Source organism: Rattus norvegicus, chromosome 6 (genome assembly GCF_021556685.1).
Source record: "Rattus norvegicus strain SHRSP/BbbUtx chromosome 6, alternate assembly SHRSP_T2T, whole genome shotgun sequence".
In the NCBI taxonomy this organism is placed as follows: Eukaryota; Metazoa; Chordata; class Mammalia; order Rodentia; family Muridae; genus Rattus; species Rattus norvegicus.
The window spans coordinates 35,162,349-35,176,928 of record NC_141539.1 but is presented as its reverse complement, the minus strand read 5'-3'; the positions used below and the strand labels follow the sequence as shown (position 1 = coordinate 35,176,928).

At 39.6% G+C, this 14,580-nt stretch overlaps 1 long non-coding RNA gene across 2 annotated transcripts in view; it reads left to right on the top strand.

The window, feature by feature from the left end:
- Positions 1-14,580, top strand: part of LOC120103503 (uncharacterized) — a 56,457-nt gene that overhangs the window by 17,353 nt on the left and 24,524 nt on the right. The window contains exon 3 of one of the 2 annotated variants that reach the window (XR_015622901.1): positions 4,931-5,002. The exons of the other annotated variant lie outside the window; for it this stretch is intronic. This is a non-coding gene — a long non-coding RNA (uncharacterized LOC120103503). The remainder of the gene's footprint in view (positions 1-4,930; positions 5,003-14,580) is intronic. 2 annotated transcript variants of the gene reach the window in all.

Here is a 14,580-nt window from a genome sequence, read left to right as displayed (position 1 = left end):
CACATTTTGATCATCCGTCTTGAGTTTCATTTGTTCTAGGCATCTAGGGTAATTCAAGCATTTGGGCTAATAGCCACTTATCAATGAGTGCATACCATGTATGTCTTTCTGTGATTGGGTTAGCTCACTCAGGATGATATTTTCCAGTTCCAACCATTTGCCTACGAATTTCATAAACTCGTTGTTTTTGGTAGCTGAGTAATATTCCATTGTGTAGATATACCACATTTTCTGTATCCATTCCTCTGTTGAAGGGCATCTGGGTTCTTTCCAGCTTCTGGCTATTATAAATAAGGCTGCTATGAACATAGTGGAGCACGTGTCTTTTTTATATGTTGAGGCATCTTTTGGGTATATGCCCAAGAGAGGTATAGCTGGATCCTCAGGCAGTTCAATGTCCAATTTTCTGAGGATCCTCCAGACTGATTTCCAGAATGGTTGTACCAGTCTGCAATCCCACCAACAATGGAGGAGTGTTCCTCTTTCTCCACATCCTCGCCAGCATCTGCTGTCACCTGAGTTTTTGATCTTAGCCATTCTCACTGGTGTGAGGTGAAATCTCAGGGTTGTTTTGATTTGCATTTCCCTTATGACTAAAGATGTTGAACATTTCTTTAGGTGTTTCTCAGCCATTCGGCATTCCTCAGCTGTGAATTCTTTGTTTAGCTCTGAACCCCATTTTTAATAGGGTTATTTGTTTCCCTGCGGTCTAACTTCTTGAGTTCTTTGTATATTTTGGATATAAGGCCTCTATCTGTTGTAGGATTGGTAAAGATCTTTTCCCAATCTGTTGGTTGCCGTTTTGTCCTAACCACAGTGTCCTTTGCCTTACAGAAGCTTTGCAGTTTTATGAGATCCCATTTGTCAATTCTTGATCTTAGAGCGTAAGCCATTGGTGTTTTGTTTAGGAAATTTTTTCCAGTGCCCATGTGTTCCAGATGCTTCCCTAGTTTTTCTTCTATTAGTTTGAGTGTGTCTGGTTTGATGTGGAGGTCCTTGATCCACTTGGACTTAAGCTTTGTACAGGGTGATAAGCATGGATCAATCTGCATTCTTCTACATGTTGACCTCCAGTTGAACCAGCACCATTTGCTGAAAATGCTATCTTTTTTCCATTGGATGGTTTTGGCTCCTTTGTCAAAAATCAAGTGACCATAGGTGTGTGGGTTCATTTCTGGGTCTTCAATTCTATTCCATTGGTCTATCTGTCTGTCTCTGTACCAATACCATGCAGTTTTTATCACTATTACTCTGTAATACTGCTTGAGTTCAGGGATAGTGATTCCCCCTGAAGTCCTTTTATTGTTGAGGATAGCAGCTTTTTATCACATGCTACTGTCAAAATATATCTCAAGTCTGTTCTCAATGCCTAGATTGGGAATTTCTTGAAGGTACGAGTTTAATACATTTTCTTGAGCATTTAAAGTAAAACTTTATACATATTATGCACTAAAAAACTTTTATGTAATGAATAAATTAAAAATGCAATTACCTATGATAGTAATATAAACTTAAGTGATCTTTGGGCAGTAAAGTATATAGGTATTAAAAGAAAGAAACTAGGTCAAATTAAGAGACTTTAAGAGAGGAGGAAATTCAAATGTCTAATTGTAGAAACCAGTTTCAACCTCAGAGAATGTAAGGAAAACATAGAGCAAACATTATTCTAGGTTGAAGAAGAATAAGATTAATTCTGGAATCTATGAGTAGGTTCTTTTGAGATCAATCTCAAGCAAGGTTCCATAATATATCCTTGAATCAATAATGTATGATTTAAAAGACCTACAGAGAAAACACCAGTTCCCAGGACTTTTTTGTAAAACAAAACATACAAATGTCTAAAATCACTTCTCAATTTTGTTTTCTTAAATTTAGTAGTGTTGATCAGTGAGATGGCTCAGTGAGGAAGGAAGCTTCTTGTTAAGCATGACTACTACCTCATTCAATACTCAGAAATCACATACAATTGAAAAGAGTCAACCACTTCCCATTAGCTGGCATCTGACTCCAACAAGAGTATTATACCATGTATGTGTGCACATAAACATACAATACACAATTAAAACATAAATAGTTAAGATATGTATTATGATTTCTTATCCTTTTATGCATGTCAATGATTTGTTTTGATACTTCTTGGGAAAAACACAGGTTTACTAAGCAATTCCATGGCATCAAACTCATGGGAAGTAAATACAGTGAGGAATCAGAATGCACAGAGTATAAATAGGATTCTTTGTGTGATAAACCAAGCTACAAATGTCATCCAAAAAGTACAAATATGTGCTTTGAACACAGTATGAGCAGGACATGACTTAACTCATTATATAGCATGATACTCTGGGTTTATATCAAAAGCAGTCTAATACAAATATTACTTACATTTTATATGACTCATGCTCTGTTGTGATAACCACCACAGCAATCAAAAGCAGCTGGAGAGAGGAATAGCTTTATTTGGCACAGAGGCTGCAGCCCATCATCTAGGGAAGCCAAGTCAAAAGTTTAAGACAGGACCTTGGAGACAGGAATGGAAAGCAGAAATCACCAAGGAACATCACCTAACTTCCCCATACAACTCAGGAACACACTGGGTTAGGAGAGGCTTTATACTGGGCATATCCCTCTTCTATCAATTAACCTTTAAGAAAATGCCCTATAGAGATGCCCACAGGCTGATCTTCTAGAGGCAACTCCTCACCAGAGGGTCTTCAAAGGTACATAAGGTTGACAACCAAGAGTAGCAATCACAACTCATAAATACACTGACATACATAAAGGATATCAAGAGAGACATAGTATTAAAGGCAACTGTGAATCCCTTTCCAGTCTGTGACGTGAATATTGGGATTGGCAGGCCATTTACTTTAAAATAGGCAAAAAAGAAATATTAGGTTCAAAGATGAGCACTTAGAATGAAGGGGAAGAAACCATGTGTATAGTACAGGGTGTGTTTCAGGAGAAACATGTTAGAGTAAAAGCATCAGTAAGGCCAAGATATTAAATAATCTTCTCAGATAGAAATGGAATGAAATTTGTTTGGAATGACTTCAGAAGACAGAATTAAAACCTGAATAGAAATTCTAAGTCAAATTCATTATATGTAAAAAAAAAAAAAAGTTCTTGACAGCAGAACTATTCACAATTGGAATGGGCTGTTTTATAAGGAAGCAGGCTCTCCAAGCTACTGGCATTCAAATGAGAAGGACTAGCATAGGATTCATAAATATTCTCATCTAAATAGTCTGCAATAGGGGTACTGAAAGGAGGATGTTCTCTGGAGAAGGAGAAATATATAAAAATGATGGTGGGATCAGTCACTGAAATAGGATTGAATTTAGGAGGAGATGTTCCACATTTCACTTTGCTGACCTTAAGTGCGTGAACGATAGTCTAATAGAAGAGGCAAGGTAGGAATCTGTTATATTATCTAATGCCAGAAGAAAGGTCTGAACTGGAGGTGAGTTTGAGCACATCCATCCCACAAGGTCAGTACAGTCCAATCTGAACCCAATACATTATTTTTAATTATCGATTTTATTTACCTCCAATGTAGTCAAAATATTATCATTTAACATGTGGCCAATATAAAAATATTTAAATAATTTCTTTTTTCTTGTTATTGTTTATATATGTGTTTCAAATATGCTATACATAGATTACTTAGAGCATATCTCAATTCAGGTACCTGCCTTCTAATTCCAAGAACCTAGGAGATACATCTGGGCAAATAGGTACAATGACGGACAACATAGACATGGAATATCATCAAATTCTCTAAAATATTAAACTAAGATTAGCCAAGGGAAACTTTTAAAACCATATAAATGGAAGATCAAAGATAATAGAGTAAAAATATATGTGGTCAATTATGCTATACTCTAATGAAGGTTGGGGACTTTAAAATACACAACTAGAGCTAAAGAAATGGCTTATTGGATTTGAGCACTTGTCACTTTTGCAGAGCCCAGAATTCAATTCTCAGCATCCACATAGTGGCTCAAAATCATGCATAATTTCAGTTCCAAGGGATCCAATTCCCTTTTCTGGCCTTTGTGGTTAGTGTGTATCCATGTAGAGGACATGCATGCGTGCAAGCAAAACACTCATATATACAAAATAAAATTCTAAATGCATTGGACCCAAAGTTATAGAAACCCTGGGAGCAGTTTGACAGATAAGTAAATGCTCTAATCATTCTTAGTCTGAGGAGTAATACGTTTAGGTCCTATAGTTCTTTGTCTGTGGCCTGCCATAGACTTTGGATTACATTTGGACTAATAGAAAAGGGGACAATAGACAAGTTAAGTGGTGGCATCTTCCAGGGGGACTTCTATGCAAGGCATAGAAAGAAAGCATGTACCCTGCTTCCTTTTGGTGCATTCATGTACAGTGTCTTTTTTTTCTTTTCTTTTATTGGATATTTTCTTTATTTACATTTCAAATGTTATCCCCTTTTCTGGTTTCCCCTCCGAAGCCCCCATCCCAAACCCTCCCTCCTCCTGTTTCTATAAGGGTGCTCCCTCACCCACCTACCCATTCCCTCCTACCTCCCCACCCTAGCATTCCCCTACACTGGAGCATGAAGCCTTCACAGGACCAAGGGCTTCTCCTCCCATTGATGCTAGACAAGGCCATCCTCTGCTACATATACAGCTGGAGCCATGGGTCACTCCATGTGTACTCATTGGTTGGTGGGAGGTCTGGGTGGGGTGGTTGGTTGATATTGTTGTTTTTCCTACAGGGTTGCAAACCCCCCTTCAGTTCCTTGAGTCCTTTCTCTAACTCTTCTACTGAGACTCCGTTCTCAGTCCAATGGTTGGCTGCAAGCGTCCAACTGTTTTTGTCAGGCTCTGGCAGAGCTCTCATTCAAAGCATAAAATAAGTCATTTCCTTCTTTTAACATGATTTCATGGACATACTTTTGCAGGGATAAAATTGGAACACTCTTCTTACATGGATCTGCCAATATTGATCCTTCAGAATCAATGGATCGGAACAGGTAAATAAAGGCAGTCATGGGAGGAAAGCGATGTATAGATCAGCCCTGATCCAGTCTAAAATATATTCGCTTAATTAAAATAAATGGTATGGTTCATTTATCAGGCATAATTATTTAAACAGTATAGGTAAATCTGATTAAAGAGTGAAGTCGCATTGTGTAATTCCACTACTTAAGGCCAGTCTCCAAGCAGCGTTCCCTCTGCTATTACAGATACATTCAATAGCTAGAGACCCTACATAACACCATTTTCCCCTGGAAAAAAAATAGTTGGATGAAGGGAATGAGATCTTCAGAGACAGTGTCTCTTGGCCCTAGATGCTGATACGGTGTCCAAATCTTACACCTTATATTCAGGCTGATTGGTTCATATTAAAAATATATAGTGATTCTTTTATAAGGCTTATTTGACTTAAAAGTGTTTGCTCATTCATGTTGGTGTCATGCTGTGCAGTCAGACATTTCTGGACCTCTGTCATCTCATCTTTTCTAGCTCTATATGGCCTGCTCCTAACTCCATCATTTCAGTATTCCCAGATTTCCTTACTACCTCATGGCACCCTTGAATCTCTGTTCTCATGGATGCTCTTCCCTCCTGCCAGCTCATTCTGAGGATTCATGATGACTGCGGTTGCCATAGGAATGATTCATCTATCATAAAGGTGGCTGCATGAGATCACAAATACTCCAAGGAAAGCCAGGAGGAAGGGAGGCAATATTCAAAACAAGAGATAGATCGGCACTGAAAGTAGATGACAGCTTAATGAGAGGGGGAGATAAAGCTTGTACGTTTTCTGTAATTCTCATGCGTGTGTGCACATCGCTGAGAGACCCAAGCGCAGATCCACCGTCAAACGTGTCTCCCTGGCCCACTGGAGACTTTATCATAAAAATAGAATGTAATTTATAGGCTGTAAAGAAGCAGCCACATTCTCAACAGCCAGTTGGTGAAAATGAAAGCCAGGATAGCCTGGGGTGATCTTGGACACCACACCATGGGCATCCACTAATGGCTGCTTGTGAATGATAATTCACCTGTCATTTACAAGAAAGGACTAGAGACAACTTTGAAAAGATTTAGCTATCTGCCTGGATGGCTTAATGTTATAACATCTACTTTTATTCCTAAAATGGACCATTTTTATTATAATGTAATCCAACTGTCAATATTCCAATAGTCATGATCACTTTATTCTTGTATCTCCTTAATGGCATTTCAAAGGAATGTAAACCCACAGTCCAACTGCAAATTCAGATGAAGTGCATCTGACCATTGAGTAGTTTGTGACCTGGCTTGTAAACTGAGTCCTATTCCAGGCATAGACAGCTGCTTTATCATGAACAGAATTTTAGCTACTGCTAAAATTCCTCCCCTGGGGAACAAATCAACATCTATTCCTCTTAAGATTCCCAAAGACAAACCAAGGCATGACTCCACTAAAGTTCATTATGGGAATCAGGGACTTCATTTGGGCTCCCTTACAGAGCATACATGAGGGGTTACTTACACAAGTGAGTATGTTCCTCCTACATCAGGCCATACCTGAAAAACCCTCACCCAATAGGCATGAGAGCCTCCCCATAACTATGTAGGTAGAATGTCATTCCTCTACTCTTCCTTGATCTGTGTATATATGTCATTAAGTTAGAGTTACATACAGCAGGTGGTAGAGAGAGACTAGATGCTCAGAGGATGGTCTTATGACCCTCTCATCCCTCACTCAACAAGTCCTGATGGGATTCTTCCTTTGTAAAGTGAGACAACCAAACTCCTCAACATGGCAGTGGGCTGACATAAAGGACAGTCTATCATCGGGCTACATCAGGCTATAGATAGGCTTGTGAATGTGGCTAAAGATTGACCACTGTGAACCAGAGTCAAACATTTCACAATACAGCCCTTGCTGTAAACACATCAAAGGAAAAGGGTATGGGTAATGTGGACCAGCCACAAGGAAGCCACCAGGCAGCATGCACATCTTTGCAGAGATGGGGCAGAGACATTTTTGTCATGAAATATGATGCATTGATATCATAGTTTCCAAGCAACAGGATACCAATCAGACACTCATAATTCAAGGACTTATTGTCTTTGTTATGAAGAAACCAGATAAGCAGAGAAGGTAGGAGAACTCCTTAGCATAAGTATAATGGACAAATATGGCCTGAGGGTGTGGAGGACAGAACCAAGAAGTGATACCTGTTTAACTTCAGGCTCTTTGAAACAGAGATCAATCTCTCTGTATCTGTGGTAGCCCACTTAGCCAATACTGTGGTTGGCTTCTTGATCCTGTACCAATTCCCGGTGTAAATGGGTCCAATTGGAAAGCATATAACATGCTTTGGGTTACAGAGTACAGTTTTTGGTCTGTGGCCAAAACATTGGCAGTAAAACACAAAGCGGGATAGTTGTAGTAAACCTTCTAGAGCTACTTCCTCTAATATATTAGAGGGTTGTAAAAAAAAATGCTGTCACAGCTAAGTCAGACAATGGTTAGGTCTTTAAGACATTATCCTGTGGTTCCTTCCCCTTCTTTTGTAGCACCTGCAAATTTATTACATAAGATATTATTTTGTACTCAATCTAATTAGTTAGAACTATTTGTAGTCATTTGAAATACACTCCATGTTGATTAAAATAATTAGTGTAGGGCTACTAAATATTTACCTAAGATATGAATCCAGGGGGAATTTGATAAATTTAATTAGCAAGAACTAATTATTGTTATGATAGGAGTTAGGGTTTAATAAATATAATTACAGAGCACAAATGATGGCTTCTTAATTAATAGATACTAGTTGCAAACATAAGAGCCATTATCATATTTTCATGCAGGACATGCTATTCAGCACACCTTCCAGGTGTCAATGGTAGCAGTAATGGCAACTTACAATAAAAGGAGCTTGCATTTTATGGTGCTTATGCTGTGAAACTGAGTTCTAAGAGGCTAGAAATTAACTCATTTAGTCCCTATACCACTCTATTGTAGTCCACATTTTACATATATATAGAAACCTAGGCATAGGAAGGCCTAGTAACTTGTTCAAAATTACACACTAGAAAAAGACACTGGGAAAATGACCCCATGCAGTTTAGCCCACGGGTTCACATCTTGTACTATTTTTTATGGGGCCTAGAGCAAACAATAACCACCACCACAACAGAAATATAAAGAATGAATGTTTAAAAGGTCAGTGACCAAAATCTTATTTCATATTTACAATCCAGAGGTAGTAAGTTTTTGGTAACAGTGTGTATTCTTTCCTGATGTGGATAGTCCACATTGATTCCAGAATGATTGGACTGTTCACGTTATGCCCATGAGTCAAGGACACTCTACTGAACTAATGCTTTCAGAAGCTCTTTGTTTTTTTTTAAGGAAGAAGAGCTTGCCTGGCTTTTGTTATGAGTGTCTTTCCCCTGATCCTAGCTTATGTCCCTTCTACTGTCCTTCCCATAAAGGAATTTTTAAGTCTTTTGGTTATGACTTTGGGACACAGGAATTTCAGTTACAAAGAAAATGGGCAATTGTTGTCAATAATAGGTAGAGGCTACACTAAGGGTAGGTTGCAAAACACAGATTGTCTTATGCCCAGAGCTTTCTATTCAAATTGGATTCTGAGATATCTGGGTTGGTGCCAAAGAGCAAAGCAAACATAGAGACCACCTCCCTCAGGCCTTTCCTTGTTTAGAAGAAATTGTATTTCTCCCCCTGGTCAATCCTGAGACACAATTTAATCTTAGGAGAGCAACACAGACAAAAAGGAGAGAGAGAAAGAAAGAAAATGAGAAAAACCAATAAATAGTAAAAACAGGAAGCAGGAAAAGATAGGCCTGGGTGTACAATTTTTTTGTGTGCCTGTTAAATGAACTCTGGTGGGGATGAGGAGAGAGAATTATCCTATTTATATATTGAAAGGAATTTTAAATATGCATAGGCAGGGAGAGAGGATCTGCAGAGATTGAAATGCAAAACGCAGCATGGTCTGTGCTTCTTCCTTTCCACCTCTCAGTCCCATTAGCGAGCTCCTGCACCAATTTCTGGAAAGCTTCCTCTAAAACTCGGAGCCGCCCTTCTACTTACTCAGCAATTCTGATTTAGAAAAGTGATTCTATTTTTATAAAGGAATGGGGGCTTCACTTACAAAACACCTTGTAAATGTATAAGCACAGGAACATGTGGTTCACACTTGTACAATGAGGCACACAAGTCCAGCAGACCCGCTCCCATACAATGCTTTGCTCTTTTGCATTGCAACCTCCTCCCACTCAGCATCCAGACAGTTAAGATTCATAACATGCAGTCATGTCTCCTGCCCTTATGCAGGTAGAGAAGCACAGAGATGAGGTGGCATGGAAAGTCATCCTCATTAAACAGAACACAATCACTTAGCAACATTTAAAAGATAAAAAAAAGTCCACATGTCCCCATTAATACACTTTATCCCCATTTAAAAAGCAACATTTAGGGGTTGCGGATTTAGCTCAGCGGTAGAGCACTTGCCTAGCAAGCGCAAGGCCCTGGGTTCGGTCCCCATCTCCGAAAAAAAAAAAAAAAGCAACATTTATTTCAAAAAAATCATAACTTCCCTATCAAGAACTATCAGCTGGCTGTCCCTACTATGCACTTCTTACTACCTATAGGAAAGCAAGAATCACTTCTTTAAATGGTTTCTCTGTGGGGTAAATGCTAATGTATCAGTTGCCCTATTCCCTGACCCAAGACTAACATATACTAAGTCTCTAGCTAAAGTCCTGGAATAATGACTAGGGAGATGGCTTAGTTAATAAATACTTGTTTCTCAAATATGTGGGCCTGAGGAAATCCCAAGAATGCTCATATAAATGCTGGTGTTATGGCTTATATTGATCATCTCACTGCTGGGGAGGCAGAAACAGGGGGATCCCAGAACTCAGTGAACAGAGAGCCTATCCCAGTTACTGAGCTGTAGGCCAAAAAGAGACCCTGTCTTGGAAGTAGGTAGAATTCCTAAGGATGACAGACAGAATTGTCCTCTGGCCTCCAAACATGAGTTTACACCCCCATGAGCATGGAAACACACACACACACTCCCTCTCTCTCTCTCTCTCTCTCTCTCTCTCTCTCTCTCTCTCACACACACACACACACACACACACACACACACACACATTGATTTTATTTAAGAAAGACTTGTAAATATCCAGGAATAAGAAGAAACTGCTAGACACTAAGTCTTTTGTAAATTATTTCACATTTTTTTCCATCCTCAATCTCTCTGCTGTGCCATGCCTCTCACAAATACACAAAGTCTTTTTACATCTAAAGGAGATCTGCTGGCCTATAAGGTTTGGGAAGCTGCTGTTATCTGGCTATTTCCAGGGGAGGATTTTTTAGATTATTGAGGTTTGATATTGGTCAAAGCTTCTAGGTTTTAATAAGCTTCCATTTCAGTACTAAAATGTATGGAAGAAAGAAAAGGAAGGGGATAAATGAATAATGAGAGTGTGTACAGTGCTTCAATTTTAGTGCACTGAACATTAACTCTTTGAAACAGGAAGAGATCTTGGAAAATCTAGCTAGCTGTATCTTCCTTCTATTGAGGACCCAGGAGAAAGCACTTTACCTAAACAGACCCAAACATATTCTGCTTGGCTTACACCTGCCCATGAGCTCCATCAACTTCCTAGACATCTATGCTAGATGCTTCCCATTTGATGTTTCAACTTAGAGGGAAAGGAACTGGGAGGATCTGAGGGGATGGATGGTTAATTCTGCAATGGACATGTGGGCTTTGTAGTTTCCCTATGAAATCCAAGTGGGTTAAGGTAATTACAACCATGATTGATTTATCTTACCCCAGCACACAAATTTGGGGTCTAGTGAGAACTGTTCTCATAGAGACTTGGATTACTCTTTTTCTTCTAGATGTGACATTTCTCTTTTAGGGATCTAGTGAGTAGGAACTTAAGACTAAGTTCAAGAGCTTCTAGAAAACCTGAGCATGGATCCTGTACTAAAGGTCTTAGTGTGGAGTATATAACAAGACAACTACTAGCCAGGAGGAAGAAAAATTAGATTAGTTCAAGGCTCCATGTGGACAGTTTTCTGTAGAGCCACATTTATCATATAAGGACAATATGAATTGTCCTAGATGCAATCTTGTAGTGGAAACGCAGGGTAATGACTACGTTTATATTAGCTTTCAGGCAATCAAGGACTAGCAGTGAGGATAAGAGTGGCTTTAATGTGTGACGATCTCCCCCCTTTACATTTTCTTTTATTGAAAATAGATTTGTTTTTCATCCTGAAAACACAAATGTCTTCAGAAGCGAGAAGGAAATTTCACAAAGCTATCTATAATTCACATCTTGATTCTAAGCACCCAGTTGAAAGAGCTGAAGAGATGACTCAGTGGGCAAGCATGTATATCTTTCCACCTGAAGTTACAACTCCAAATTCTTTTCATCGAGTACACATACTAGGATCATAATCCGACAGGGTTGTTTCTCCAGTTGCTGTAGTGTAGCAACACAGAAGTAAATAAATAAAACTTTATTGAAAGAGGCCATGGGTATTTTCACTTTCAACTTTTTGTACTTATTAGGGACATTGTAGAATTTATTAGACACTCACTTCTTTTTTTAAAATTTTTTTCCTCCATCTTTATTAAATTGGGTGTTTCTTATTTACATTTCAATTGTTATTCCCTTTCCCGGTTTCCAGGCCAACATCCCCCTAACTCCTCCCCTCCCCTTCCATATGGGTGTTCCCCTTCCCACCCTCCCCCATTACCGCCCTCCCCCCAACAATCACATTCAATGGGGGTTCAGTCTTGGCAGTTCTAAAGACCATTAGAATACACCTAATTTTTCCCAATGGGTTGCCCTTCCTCTGGTTTACAATGCTTCTTTTCCTTCTATGAAATAAAGTAGACTGCTTCTCTCACAATGACTCCCAGTAGATTGGCACACAGACATGGATTTCATACAGCCCGTATTTCATCTTTCTTGCTCTATGTCCAGGTACAATATTCTGGAAGACTTCATCTTTAATATAACACAGTACTCACAGTCCTAGCTCAGGGCCATACCTTTCTTTGGAAAATATTTATTTGCCAGTAATGCATTCTTCTTCCAATCATCTGCACATACAGAAAGCAGGATTCATGAGGCACATCTTTCATTATAACTCCAGCACTAATAATGCTTCAGCCTCATCAGGGGATTTGTATCCAATATGACCAATTCCATTCCACTGTTTTCTGTTCTTCCATGTCTCAGCCCTCCTTTCAACATCAGACATATACCCTTATGAAAAACAAAACATGGACTGAATGCTTATAACCCCTTTAGTGTCTGTTTAAACTCACTTCCTATGTGATCTGGAAGTAGACCTTTGGGAGGTAAGGAAGTCATGAGGTAAAGTGATAAATGATATCTTTGCTCTTCTGAAGGACAATTTAAACTTTCAAGCCCTCTTCGTACCATGCAAAGAGACAGTGAACATAACAGTAATGGACTCAGAAGAGAAATCTCACAGAGCCCAGCCACGATTGCAAGCTTGATCTTGGGCTTCAAGATTGCATAATTGCAAACCACGAACTTTTGTTGCTCATAATCTACAGTGCTCATAATAATTCACTAAAGCAGTCTGAACTGTGCTCGCCTCTTTTCCTGTTGCTGTGATCAAATATTCTGACCATGTAAGTTAAAGGAGAAGGGGTTGGCTTTAGCAGTCAGTTCCAAGTCCAGTCTATCATGAAGAAATCAAGGGGGCAGGAAGGGGAAGCATCTGGTCACATTGCAGCCACACTAGAAAGCAGAGGGCAATACAGATATATAGTCTGTTGTTCTTCTTACTTCTTCCACTCTTACACAATCCAGAATCCTTTGACTAGGCAATGATAGTGCCCACAGAAGGTGGTCTGTTAACTTAATGGTAATTCTGTTAACATAATCAAGATCCTCTCACACTGGCCAGTCCACAGTCCACAGGCTAAGACAATCCTCCATTGAGAAGCCCCGCCCAGGTGATTCCACATCCTGTTAAGTTGCCAATTAAAATTACCATTACTAGACAAGTAAGAGAAAATCATTCAGTCAATAAAAAGAATATTCACAAATAAAGAATGTTTCAGATGTAAATAAAGGAGCCATGCACAAATTTCCTGGAAGTCACTAGAAGGGAGGAATGGATCTGGACTGTATAGTGCATGAAACCATGGGATCCTTGTGGGTCCCTTTGCTTGGAGGGTGGGTGATTTCTCAGCAGCTGCTGTGTTTGAAAGCACAGGATACCTATAAGGCCATTGCATTTCATAAGTATGATTTCTACTGTCCTCTGGACACAGATTCACCTGTACACTGTCACATGACAAGACAGAGCTCAACCTGCATTTTGAGAATTAGAAGCCTTTTTCTGCCTTTTGTACACAACCAATCTTTTGAGGTCCATCTCAAATTCTGGTTACCTTCTCCATTAAGCCATCGGATTTGCTTAGCCCCTATCATTATACAGATCACACACACACACACACACACACACACACACACACACACTCATAGACTTATTCACACTGCACACTCAGGTGCTCTTCATGCTAAGCTAAGGTAAATGATTACTAGGTACCTGGTGAGGAATGTAAACGTATCAAGGTCTTTCCCAGCAGAGCCCTGCAGATGCTTCCTTCCACACAAGACACAAAGAACATCTATCTTTGCACAGGAGACACCAGGACTCAGTGGCTGCCATTTGTTTCTCCCCCTCACGCTGTTTATTCACTCTTTTAACAAATACTCATTACTCCTCACTGAGGCTGTGACAGAGAACAAGACAGTCCTGCTGCCAGCCCTTATGGAGATGATAGCCCAGCAGTGTATGCAAGAGTAAATAAACAATTGCAAATCAGAGTGTGACCTACAACACTAAGCTAGGAGTGAATACTCTGGGAACACTCAAGGAGACAGCTGACCCAGACCTGGGTAGGGCTGCTGGCAGGGCAGCTTCTGAGCTGAGATGAGGGGAGGACTATTCAAAAAGTAATTTATAAAAGATCTAGAAGTTAAAAGGGAAGGGAGGGAGGTGTGGGGGAAATGTCTCACTTAGGGTAAAAGAAGATTGTCATTCTTTGCATGCCAAACACACACACACACAGAGTCACATACACATACACACACACACTCACATACTCACATATACACACACAGTCACACACACACAAACACACACACACAGTCACACACATACACACACAACCACACACACAATCACACACACATACACACACATACACACATTCATACACACATTCATACACACATACATACACACTCACACACACATACACACACAGTCACACACACATAGTCACACATGCACACACGTACACACACACACACACACACACACACTACACTCAGACTTATTCACACTGCACACTCAGGTGCTCTTCATGCTTTGTCTTTGTTCAGCCTATAAGCATCAATGTGTGAAGAGTGAGCCTTTTATCCTACATTTCAGATAAATCATCTGTGTCTGAATTTTGTTTCAGTGTTGATAGAAATCTAAGTCATTAACCTTATAAGGACCCTTTGA